The sequence below is a fragment of the Amblyraja radiata genome, chromosome 26, assembly GCF_010909765.2.
Source record: "Amblyraja radiata isolate CabotCenter1 chromosome 26, sAmbRad1.1.pri, whole genome shotgun sequence".
In the NCBI taxonomy this organism is placed as follows: Eukaryota; Metazoa; Chordata; class Chondrichthyes; order Rajiformes; family Rajidae; genus Amblyraja; species Amblyraja radiata.
In genome coordinates, this window is record NC_045981.1 from 3,447,605 (window position 1) to 3,460,364 (window position 12,760).

General features: G+C 42.2%; 1 protein-coding gene across 2 annotated transcripts in view; it reads left to right on the forward strand.

Moving 5' to 3' along the window:
• The window catches only part of b3gntl1 (UDP-GlcNAc:betaGal beta-1,3-N-acetylglucosaminyltransferase like 1), a 218,849-nt gene that overhangs the window by 176,202 nt on the left and 29,887 nt on the right, over positions 1 to 12,760 (forward strand). The gene's annotated exons all lie outside the window — the stretch shown is intronic.

Consider the following 12,760-nt stretch of genomic DNA (forward strand, 5'->3'; position numbering starts at 1 on the left):
CACATGTACCAAGGCAGCTGACCCTTGACAAAGGAGCACACATGGCAGTCTCAACACCCACCATAGCTTCCCAGCAATGTTCTCTGGGTTGGCACAAAAATGCTGGTGTAACTCAGCGGGTCAGGCAGCATCTCTGGAGAGAAGGAAAACGTGACGTTTCGGGTCGAGACCCTTCTTCAGATGAGAGTCAGGGTACAGGGAAGCTGGAGGTTTGAAGAGCCGGCACCGATGACTGAGGAAAGGTGGATTCCACAATGGTCCATTGTTTGCTGTGGAAGAGATGAGAACAAGGGATGCAAAACAGTGAAACTAGCAAGACGACTAGAATGGGGGAGGGATGGAGTGAGAGGGGGGAATACAAGGGTTACTTGAAGCAATGCCAGCAGATTGGGTGCAAATGGAGAGGTTATGGAGAGGAATTGTGGTCGGATACGTCTGAGGTCTTCCCAAGGTGGCATAGCTTTGTAGTTGTGGTCTGTTGACTCCAGCGGAACTTCTGCATCCAGCTTCAAGTCTATAACATGGCTTCTACCTGCTGGCACCAGTAAAAGCTTTCACATGCTGCCTACCAACAAGTTGAATTAGACATGTGTATCTTGGTGAATCAAGCCATAATCACTCCAACCTCCCTGGGAATACATAGTGCGCCCATCGATGCAAGTGATTCTGAACAGATCAAAGAGTTCCATTCGAGGGCAACTCTGCCACCGTGAGGGGGGTGCTGTGTAGGGTGAGGTGCAGCATGTAGCTATCGGTGCAGATCACTCTACACAGCACTCTCAATATAACTCAACATCAGGTCGAAGTTACCTTGATGAAGCAGAAATAGAATGAAGCTGAGAGCCAAAGGACGACCAAAGAAAAGCTACAATGAAAATTTGCATTTACATATTATCCTTAGTAAAACCTCTGGAGGCACTTTGGAGGAGTGAACGTAATCAGTCAAGAAATGTCCTCCAGCCAAATGTTTGAAATTTTGAAATGTTTAGAGAGTTCACAACAAGCTGAGTTACAAAGTAGGTTAATGAGGGAAGGTGGGTGTGGAGTCAAAGATGTTTGCGAAGACAGGTTTGAATCTTTCAGCCTACATGCCTGTTATTAGTATAGAAAATAACAGGCGGAGGTGGGGGTTGTGAGAGGGAAGAATGGAAGGGGCTGAAGGATAAATAATACACTGAGCGGGAGCTTCCTATGCTCTGTACAGCTCACAGTGCTGCATCATCCTACATCCATCGGAGCAACTGGGATTGACAGAGTTTAGCTGGACATTACAATCAAGTCAAGGGTTCGATTCTGGTTCAGAGAAGAATGCAGAAGGACACAAGCACACCTAAAAACGAGGTGTCAATCTGTCGAAGAGGGCCACGCAGAATTATAAACCACTGTACAACAAAAAAGCCATGTAAAATACAGAGTTAAGTATTAACTAGTCACAGCTCCAGCCAAGCTGTTCCATTATGATCATAACTCTGGTATCCTTCCAATAATTTGGAAACCTGCCCAAATGTATCCTGAATACAAGCAAGACATATCTAATTAGGTTCCAATCAATCTACTGGCAATTATCACCAAAGTGATGGGAAGCACAGTTGACTGGGCTATCAAGCAGAACTCACTCAACACCTGCCTGTTCACCAGTGCCCAATTTTGGTCTCATTAGCCTCCAGAAAAAAAAACCCACAACGTGTAATTCAGCGGGGCAGGCAGCATTTGCGGAGAACATGGATACGTGATGTTCCAGGTCACGACCCTTCAGAAGGGTCCCAACCCAAAACGTCACCAATCCATAATTTCCAGAGGCACTGCCTGACCCGTTGAGTTACTCCAACACTTTGTGTCATTTTTTTTGTAAACCAGCATCTGCAGTTCCTTGTATCTCCTCCGCCTGGCTCTAGATCTCATTAAAGCCTTGGATCAAAATGGAACCAAAGAACTAAATTCCTGCGTTGATGCAAGTGTGACTGTCCTTAACGTCAAGGAGGCATTTGACTGAGTGTTGGATCAAGGAGCTCTGGTAAAACTGAAGTCAATGAACATTTAGAGAAAACATTGGCTTATACCTAAACCAATAATGTTTGAATCTTAGAGGTGAGATTGCTACCAATTCTGACTGTGTATAGAACAGCCACACATGGAGATTTAAGATGGATTTTACTCAAGGAAGAGAATTTGGTCAGAATTAAGTTTAGATGTTTCACTGTACAGATGAGCTGCTCAGAAACTAGTTCATTGACAAGGGCTCTGTAAGCAGACAGCAACACATACAGTACATACTGCGATACAAAGGCTCCCTGTCACTCTGTTGGAATGTTGTGCATATGTAAACAAACATTGGTCTGCAGTAGTGCAGAGATTAATAGTCAGAGGAATGACATGGTAAAGTTATTTATCACTTTTAGCTCATTGCCACAGCTTTCCATACTTAAACCTTATTTGGTCAAAATGCCCTGTGTTCCCAACTGATTCACAGCTTCCTATTCTAAATTGAAGTATTTGCAAAATATGGGGTGTCAACAATATTTTACAAAATCTAAACCAGTCATAGTTTGAAAACCTCAAATGAACCTTTGTTAAAGTGGCCTATTTAATATTCTTCTAAACCCTAGTTCGTCTCTATTCAAGTGATTGAAAAGGCACTTCTGTGAGAGGAATTTTTACAAATAGCTTAGTTGTGTTAGACTTCAAATCTTCTCATCTTTGAAGGAGGAGTAAGTGGAGTGATTGTACCGTCCAAATCTCCAGGCTAAAATATATTTATTACTGTGTCATTGGGAATACATTATTTGCAGGGCTCTCTTCAGCTATGATGGGACACTTTCTAAAAATACAGCAGTTTTGCTTTCTACCTCTCTATAAAGTTTCGCCCAGTTTCACAGTCTTCAGGCAAAGTCAATCATGGATGGGTGTGTTTGTTGGTGCATTCTATTTCCCTGTGTCAGCATTGATTATTCTTCAAAATTAAATCAATAGAATCCAAAAGGTACATGGATAGAACAGGTTTGGAGGGAGATGGGCCAAACGCTGGCAGGTGGGACGAGTGTAGCTGGGACATGACTCAAATCCAATCCTTCTTCAATTATAAACCATCTCAATAAGGTACTCTTGGCAAAAACAATGGCAGATTTCACGTTCTGTCATAACAATGAATTTTAGGCAGGAGACGTCAGAGATGCCAGTTACTTACATGACTGGGAAAGAGACGAAGTGCTAGAGTAACTCAATGGGTCAAGCAGCATCTCTGGAGAACAGGGATAAGTGACATTTCAGGTCAGACTGAAGAAGGGTCCTGACCCAAAACATTGCCTATAATGTTCTCCATAATGCTGCCTGACCCGCTGTGGTACACCAGCACTTTGATTCTTTTTTTTTGTTAACCAGCATCTGCAGTTCCTTGTATTCCCATGTGTATGACTGGGATTACAGATTCACATTGACCATGGATTAAACATAGAAACATAGAAGATAGGTGTAGGAGTAGGCTATTCGGCCCTTCGAGCCAGCACCGCCATTCAGTATGATCATGGCTGATTATCCAAAATCAGTTCCAGCTTTTCCCCAGATCCCTTGATTCCTTTAGCCTTAAGAGCTAAATTTAAGTAAAGGTTGTGGTTCCTTTGTTGATTTTAAGCATTGGCAACACACAAGAAGTTTATGATCCACTGCTCTAGTTTGCTTTTAGAACTATCAGTCTAGTTCTGAAAGCAGTGGATCATAAAGTATTATAATTTTGTAATTAAGGTATGTGGAAAAAAACTTATTTTTAAAGTTTTTATTGGGATATTAAATTAAAATTCACTAAATCAGATTAATCTAATTCCATTTCAGATTTAATTACGGGGTTTAATGATAATTTGGTATGCTTGATGGAGATTTGTCTGAGTGTCCAAACTTTTTGAATCATCAGTAGTACCATTCAGATAGTTTAGTTTCTGTCGACATTCACATGATTTTCTGTAATAATTCAAGTGGTGGATATAACACATTTGTTGACCAATTGTTGTCTTAAAACAAGTCTCCATACTTACAAAGATTTATGTTCTTCCTGAAATTTTAGGAACTTGAAACGTATTTTATTAATTCCACTTAAACTGCAAATTAGAGAGACGACTAGATTATTGGAAGAATGGTGTTCTCTGTGATTGAAACTTTGCAAGAAGCTTAAAATGATACCAATAGTTGCAGTTGTTGATGGCAAATGCTTCGTTAGTGAAGCTCCTCATCCCAATTGTGTCCCATGTTCTCTGCATGAACCTCCTCCACTTAATTCCAATGTTATATTCTCAGCATTATTTGTAATTTAGTTTAGTGTAGTTTAGAGATACAGCACGGAAACAGGCCCTACGGCCCAGAGAACCCCGCACATCAACACTATCCTACACAAACTTGGGGCAATTTACATTTATACCAAGCTAATTAACCGTACGTCTTTGGAGTGGGGGAGGAAACCGAAAATCCTGGGGGGAAAAAACCCCACGCAGTACGCAGCTTCGGGGAGAACGTACAAACTCCATACAGATCGCACCCATAGTCAGGATCGAACCCAGGTCACTGGGGCTGTCAGCGCTGTAAAGGCAGCAACTCTACTGCTGAGCCACCATGCCGTCCTGTTTTATAAGAATTCCCTGATTACGAGCCTGTCTCTCTGGGGGCCAATGGGCCAGCTAAATTACAGAGAGAATCAGATATCAAGGGGAGACAAGGAACTGCAGATGCTAGAACCTTGAGCAGAACCAAAAGCGCTGGAGGAACTTAGTGGCCCAGGCAGCATCTGTGGAGGAAGAAGGGTCAGACCCAAAACGCCATCTAAGTCAAGTCAAGTCAAGAGAGTTTATTGTCCTGTGTCCCAGATAGGACAATGAAATTCTCTACAGATTCTGCTGACTAGCTGAATTCCTCCAGCACTTTCATTGTGCTCAATATATCAAGTACAATTGGAAATCAGAATGAGTGCTTTGACCTTGAATGCTCTGTAATGCAGCAGAGATTTGAAGGACACAAGATAGAACTAAAGTTTCAGTTTGTAATGTTATAGTTGTGATGGAGTTTGTAATTGTGAAGACATAGTATCGCATGGGCTGGTTGGTAAATGCTTCAAGTCCACATCATCTTGACAACTCTAATTGGTAGAATTCCCAGAGATTTCATCCCAGTTGCCTCCCACCAATTCTCTGCACCTTCCACCAGCCATTTCCGTATGTGTGAAATAATGATATGTCACAGATGGTTGTCTTTAGATCTGAGACTGATTTGTACCTCAGGCTGCAGGTACTGTAGGACTTTGTTCATTTGGAGCCCTGTCATCTAAGGCAGGTGCATTCCTGCTTGTCCCAAGGTCAATCTCTATGCCTTGACCACATTGTAGTGATCCAGACATCAACGCCACTTGTAAAGCTGCTGGCTCACAGCACCAGAGACCCGGGTTTCATCCTGAAGTTGGCTGCTGTCTGTGTACGGTTTGCATCTTCTCCCTGTGACTGCGTGGATTCTCTCCGGGTGCTCCTGACGTGCGGGTTTGTAGGTTAATTAACCTCTGTATATTTTCCCCAGTACGTGGGGAATGGCTGTGAAAGTGGGATAACATACAGCTAGTGTGAATGAATGGGTGATTGATAGTTGGCATGGACTCGGTTGGCCAAAAGGCCTGTTTCAATGCTGCATCTCTAAACTAAACCAAACTAAACTAATTATTATTTGACAGAACATTTCCTAATGCTTTTGCACAGTTCCTGCAGCACAGATGTGACTGATCTGCTTCGTTCCAAGTTTCTGCCTTCTGCCTGAACTCAGATAATTTGTCAATCTGCCTGCTGTAGCATTGATATCAGGAGTAGCTCAGCGGAACAGGCAGCACCCCTGGGTAGAAGGAATGGATGACGTTTCGGGTTGAGACCCTTCTTCAGACCGGAAACGTCACCCATTCCTTTTAGCCAAAGATGCTGCCTGTTCCGCTGAGATACTCCAGCATTTTGTGTCATTCTTCGGTGTAAACCTGCATCTGCAGCTCCTTCCTACACATTGATATCGGTCAAAGCATCTTTGGGCAGAAATACATCAGTCGATTACTGCTCAAAGTTCCATGGCCATTTAAGGCCAGCACACATATTGTGGTCTGGCCAGCATGAAACAAAAAAGCAAGTTCCATACTTTGATGAGGAAGCCAAATTCATTCTGATGACATTCAATTATAAACTTGGAACCAAACAAGTTATTGGTTGGATCTTTTATTCTTAATGTCAATCTAAATGGCTCCGATTTTGGATTATTCTTGAGAGGCGCATGAGAAAAAACTGAAGCAAGGACAGATCACCGAAACTCTGCCTGAAACCTGCCATGGTGTTTTATGTACAAATCTGAAGTCAACAGCAATCCCATTAAAATGTAGCTGAGGCTGTCTCAACTTCCAGAAAACAATGAGATGGTACAGAGCTGGCTGCACTCTAATCAACGGGAATCTGGACTTTCCCTCGATTTGCTTTCCCAAATGATGGAAGAGGCAGGAGGCCACCTCATGACCTGCCAGACTTTGCATCACACCACTTACCTATCATCTACCATCTCCCATGCAGAAAGGCAATCATTCATATTTTCTGACAGCTTGCTGGGGTTGCCTTGTTTATACCAGTGAAGGTGCACCATTTTAACCCTTGAAGCTACAAATGCAATTTGTTAGGTAGTCTTCAACCTCCATCAGGGAACAAAGGGGAACAGTTCATAAGTCCTCCAATTAATTGTTTAGCTTCAATTCAGTTTAAAAAGAATGCAATAATGGTTCTGAGCCAAAAACCGCACCTGTTTCTTCTCTCCAGAGATGCTGCCTGACCCGCTGAGTTGCTCCATCACTTTGTGTCTATCTTCGGTATAAATCAGCATCTGCAGTTATTTCCTGCACAAAAAGAATGCTCGGTTGTTTATGTTGAGAAGATGCAAGGCAGGATCACAAAATAGAAAGAAGAGACTGGAGATGGTGTAATCTGGAGCAAAAACAGAACACTGGAAGAACTCAGCTGGGCAAGCAGCGTCTGTGGAGGTAAGACATGTAGGTAGACATTTTGGTCAGCGGAGAGACAATGATTGCCAGAATGTAGCAGTGCAAGGGAGAGGTGGGACAGGAGATGGTAGGCAATAAGTGGAACCGGGTAGGGAGGGGATGGTGGGCAGATGGAACCGGTGGAGAGAGGGCGAAGGAACAGGATGGGAAAGGTGAGCCGAGGGGAAAGAAAATAAAGTAGACAGATAAATATTAGTGAGTGTAGAATACCAGGGATGTGGTTTACCTGAAATTGAAAAATTCAATGTTCAATCCATTGAGTTGTAACCTGCCGAGTACAATATGAGATATTGTTTGTCCAATATGCACTTGGCATCTCCATAGCAACAGAGAAGGTCCAAACCTAACCTTCTGGAGGGGGAATGGGAAGCTGATGATTATGACATGTGGCCAGATTCTCGAGATGGTGGCTGTGGACAGAGCACACGACCTCCATGGACAGGCTAGATGCAGGAAAAATGTTCCTGATGTTGGGGGGGAGTCCAGAACCAGGGGGTCACAGTTTAAGAATAAGAGGTAGGCCAGCTAGGACTGAAATGAGGAGAAATCTTTTCACCCAGATAGTTGTGAATCTGTGGAATTCTCTGCCACAGAAGGCAGTGGAGGCCAATTCACTGGATGTTTATCAAGAGAGAGTTGGATTTAACTCTTAGGGCTAATGGAATCAAGGGATATGGGGAGAAAGCCGAAACGGGGTACTGATTCTGGATGGCCTACTCCTGCACCTATTTTCTATGTCTCTATCATTGCTTAGTCAATGCTTGGCCTCTCCCTCCAGTGTAGAGGAGACCACAAGGGTGGAGGAGGTGCAGGTGGACCTCTGCCTCACTAGGAAATTGTCTCCACAGGTGCTAGTTGAGTTCTTCCAGTGGTGATATTTTTAAAGAAATATATAGGGGTATGAAGGAAAATATCAAGGCAGAGATAGATAGATTCTTGATTAGTACAGGTGTCAGAGGTTATGGGGAGAAGGCAGGAGAATGGGATAGGGAGAGATAGATCAGCCATGATTGAATGGCAGAGTAGACTTAATGGGACGAATGTCCTAATTCGACTCCTAGTACTTATGACCTTAAGATCAAGAAGCAGATGACATTGGGCTTGAATCCCAAGAGCAAAGGATGTAAAAATGTTTAATGCTTTACTACTGCACAAAATTATAAAAGATAAAATCCAGAAAGAATAAATGGTGAGTTGAGAAGAGTTTTTTTTTCACCTAATATGGTGGGTTCTCGAAGTGGTTCTGAATGCGATGACTACCTGAGAAGGTGATGAAGGTTCCTTCATCAAGATCATATATAGATGTGGCAACATGAGCACTTGAAGCCCTGTCATCTGCTGGCCCGGGCAGAGGGAATCCACTAGTTTTCTGGCCTGAATGAGCACAATGCACCTAATGGATTCCATCTGTGCTAAGAAAATTCTGATTTAAATTTCTACAATTTATGATTCAATCTTGTCCTTATCCATCATAAGAGGGACGGGAAATGGTCATTTTCTCCTTCATCTGAACACAACGTTTAGAATCCGCTAATGCAGTCTTCCCTGATCTGTTGCCATATATCCTGAATATGCTGACTGTGCGGAGTTTGCACGTTCTCCCTGTGACCCCAAGGATGTTCCGCTAGGTGCTCTTGTTGCCTCCTTCATCCCAAAGTGGGCTGAAGGGCCCGTTTCCCTATTGTCTGAACTAAACAAAAATAATTATCATGTGAAAGAACAATTCATTAAAAGATATGCAGAATTACAACTGAAATCAATGCCACAATTTTACTCTGTTTATTGCTAATTGCATTGCTTCATCTATGCAGTGGGCATGATGTCATTATTTGGGAGAGTGTGCCACTTTTCTGTGTTGAATACAGCAGTCAGTAAATGAGAACTTTCATTTGATTTGGCCATCAGGTGATATTTTTTTCATTTTCATGCTGGAAAACAAAGCATCACATTTATTGCAGCCAGACACCTGGAATTGACTCGTGTGCCTTGGCAGGCATCGCCCGGCTGCTTAGAATCAAACTTGGAATTCGTGAAACCGATGAAAAGTTAACCAGCCGTATGTCTGGTAATAATTAATTTCACCTGCAAAACCTGATACTGTTGCCTGAAGATATCCGTCCTCAGGAAACTACTGATTGCAGCCAATTGCTTTGTTGCAAATAGGAAAGATCAGCAGACCAATTAGCACTGGAGAGCTTGTATATTCTATTTATATATTCAAAGTGTGCTTGCAATTCTGAGAAGTGAACTTGTTAACCTGGCATGCTAATTAAACTGTGAGGTCAGATTGATGCACAATAGTTATTTTATTTTGAGTTTGATTAGGCGCATTGTTGCTGAGATTTTAGTTATGTCTTCTCATCGAGTCCACACACGAGATTAGAAGTTGTCGAGACAGAGCTGAACTCACTTCTCGGCATCTGCATGCAACGCTTTGTATGCATTGTGTGTGTGTCTTGTCGCTTCTTGTGCTTCCTGTGCGCGGTGGTGGAAACAGGGCCGCCACTTGAACGCTCTTTCCTTGACCCCATTTTAGTTATTTTACTGTTTCTTATACATCACTTAATCCTACGTCTTGACTCTTTACTCAAGTCAAAGTCTCATTGCCCAGTATATGGCACAATTCACTTTAATTCAAAGGGGCTAGTGGAGTCAAGGGATATGCGGAGAAGGCAGGCACGGGTTATTGATATGTGACGATAAGCCATGATCACAATGAATGGTGGTTCTGGCTCGAAGGGCCGAATGGCCTCCTCCTGCACCTAGTTTCTATGTTTCTATGTTAACCTCCCTCAATCCCAATTTCTTCACTTTAAAGACACAATTATATGTCAGCTCAGTACTAGGCTCAGTCATCTCTCAGCATCCTCTCAATTTGACCAACGTCCAAGCCTCTGCATGTGGTCTCTCTACAAACTGTCTTCAGTTATATAAGTGTATGTAAGTTCTATGTAAGTATTATTTTACATGTTTTTCATATTTTTGTGTTATTTATTTGGGAGATGATACTGAAAGGTGAAATTGCAGTTTTGTTACTGCAGGATACAATAGCTTGGTGTGGCAGCAGCATCAGCTTTCGGTGCAGCAGGGAGTGGCGCATGGATGCAAGTTAAGGTTATAGCTTCCACACCAAATGATGGAGAACAAGAGTCTCATTGTGCAATAATTATAACAGAAATCAGGAGAGTGAACCTGAGTTGGTGTTTCAGATCATTGAAGAGTCATTTCAGCTGGAAACTGTTTGAGGCTGGAGAAGCACAGAAAGGTAGAAACTCATGGCGGGGAAGAGTGGTCTGTATTGAGGTGAAAGGCCAGAGAGGGTCAAATAACAGTACTGATGAGCATGCGAGGTAATGAAAAGGAGCAAACATCTGGAAGAGGAACAGATGCAAAATAACTAAGTGAATTTTACCAAAGGATTATGGAGTGCATTTGAGATAAAATTGCTATAAATGTTGATTATATTACTAGTTGGATTAAAATGGTGATGTGAAACGGCAGATTAATTTATTTAATTACATTGTTCTATAAAGGACCATACTGTGGACATAAGTGTTATGTACGTCAGAATAACACCAGATTTACAGCATTGCCTGAGAAATCTGCCGGGTTGATTTATAAATGCAATATAAATATTTCATTGTGCATTGCTGATATTTAATTGGAAATTATGCAGATATAGATGAATGCTCAAGGTCACCAATGTCATGTCAACATGTTAGCAAACGTGTTTGATCTTTTTATAGCTCCTTGTACAGTGCTAGTATGAGACCAGTGATAACCACTGCATTCTTGCAAGAACTTTTAAGTATAAACAGCCAGAAATATTTTTTGTTCCTGTCAATTCTCGCAGCCCTTGTGGGAGAAATGTCTTCCGATTCATGGGGTAATGGAAGATAGAAACAAAAAAAGCTGGAGTAACAAAGTGGGTCAGACAAATGCAACGGCACTGATATTGGAGGGGGGAGGGGGACGACTGTTCTGTTGGGATGAGCTGCATTTGAACCATGCTAGGGCCAATGTCCTAATGAATTGCATAACTAGTGTCGCAGAAAGACAAACTATTTAAAGAGGGGGGAATGGGGGGGGTGTTAGTGATGGGAAGTTTAAAAAATAAAATTAAATAAATGAGAGAGTTGTGGCACTGGATGATGAAGGGGAACATAAAAATAAAATAGTGACAGGAAGGGACAAACCAATAGATTTCTGTAGTTGAGATTAAATGTTTGGCAGCAATAGATCCCAGTTAATCTCAGATGGAGTTTGTACGTTCTCACAGTGACCTCGTGAGTGTCCTCTGGGTGCTCTGCTTTCCTCCCACATCCCAAAGACACGCAGGTTTGAAGGTTAATCGGCCTCTGTAAATTGTCCCTAATGTGTGGGGAGTGGAGGCAAAAGTGGGATAACACAGAAGCAGGTTATCGATGGTCGACATGAACTCAGTGGGGGAGGGCCTGTTTCTCTGCTGTATCTCTAAACGAATCTAAACTAAGAACATGGAATCCATCAGAAATATGAGCCATCCACGATTAACAAAGGAGGTCCAAACAGCAGAAAAGGTTCTGAACAAATCATAGCTAGCACTGATGACCAAAGAAAGATGGAACCCACAATGGTCCATTGTTGGCTGTGGAAGAGATGATAACAAAGGGATATATAGAGATGCAAACTGACAGGATGACTGGGCTGGGGGACGTTTCGGGTCGAGACCATTCTTCAGACTCTTCAGATGATAGAAGGGTCTCTACCCAAATATCACCCATTCCTTCTCTCCAGAGATACTGCTTGTCCCGCTAAGTTACCCCAGCATTTTGTGTCTATCTAGGTGTTGTATGCGAATCACAGAAGTTAATGTACAGGCACAGCAGGTTGTTTAAAAAAAAAAGCCAAACAGCACATTGGCCTTTATCACAAGTTTAAAAATAAGGAAGTACCTGTACTATTAGAGTTGTACAGGAAGCAAAACTGTGTAGTTTTGGTCCCCTTAATTCAAAATGGATATGATACCTGGGATGTGAGGATACTTATACAATGAGAGGCCTACGAGTTGTGGTCTGTATTCTTTGGAGTTTAGAAGAATGTGGGGGATCTTATTGAACATGCACAATTCTAAAGGGGTTTGACTGAGTAGATGTTAAGATGATTCCACTGGTGGGAGAATATCGAATAAGAAGGCTTTGAAGCAAGTTAATGGGTTCTTCTTTAACACTAAGGTACAGAGAAACTTCACCTGACAAAGTAATTCCTTTTCCTAGTTGGTTGTGGAGGCTATTTAAAGTTAAGGAGGGTACATCTTTGAAAGATTAGGGAATTGAGGCCTGTACAACAATATTGACTGTGAATTGGATTGTTTGGAAAGATGGTCTGCGCAATTTTAATACAGAGAAGAAAAAGCAATGGAAGGAAATTCATGGTTTGAAAACAATTCCAGAAATTGCAGGACTCGAGTTGGCACAAAAATCCTCAGAAGCTCAGTTCAAGGTTCTTTTACACAACAACAGATCCATGTGTCCAATCCCTTGGAACTGATTTATATTTCAGAACATTCCTGGTTTATGAGTCAAGTACAAAGGGAACCATTGAGCCTTGCCACAAAACCAGTCTGCCTTTGGATTAGGTGGTGATATTAAGAACACACAAACCGGTAGTCACACCCCTCTGATCCTATGGACTGAAGCAAATCAGTAGAAATAACATTTTCTGTAAGTGGAG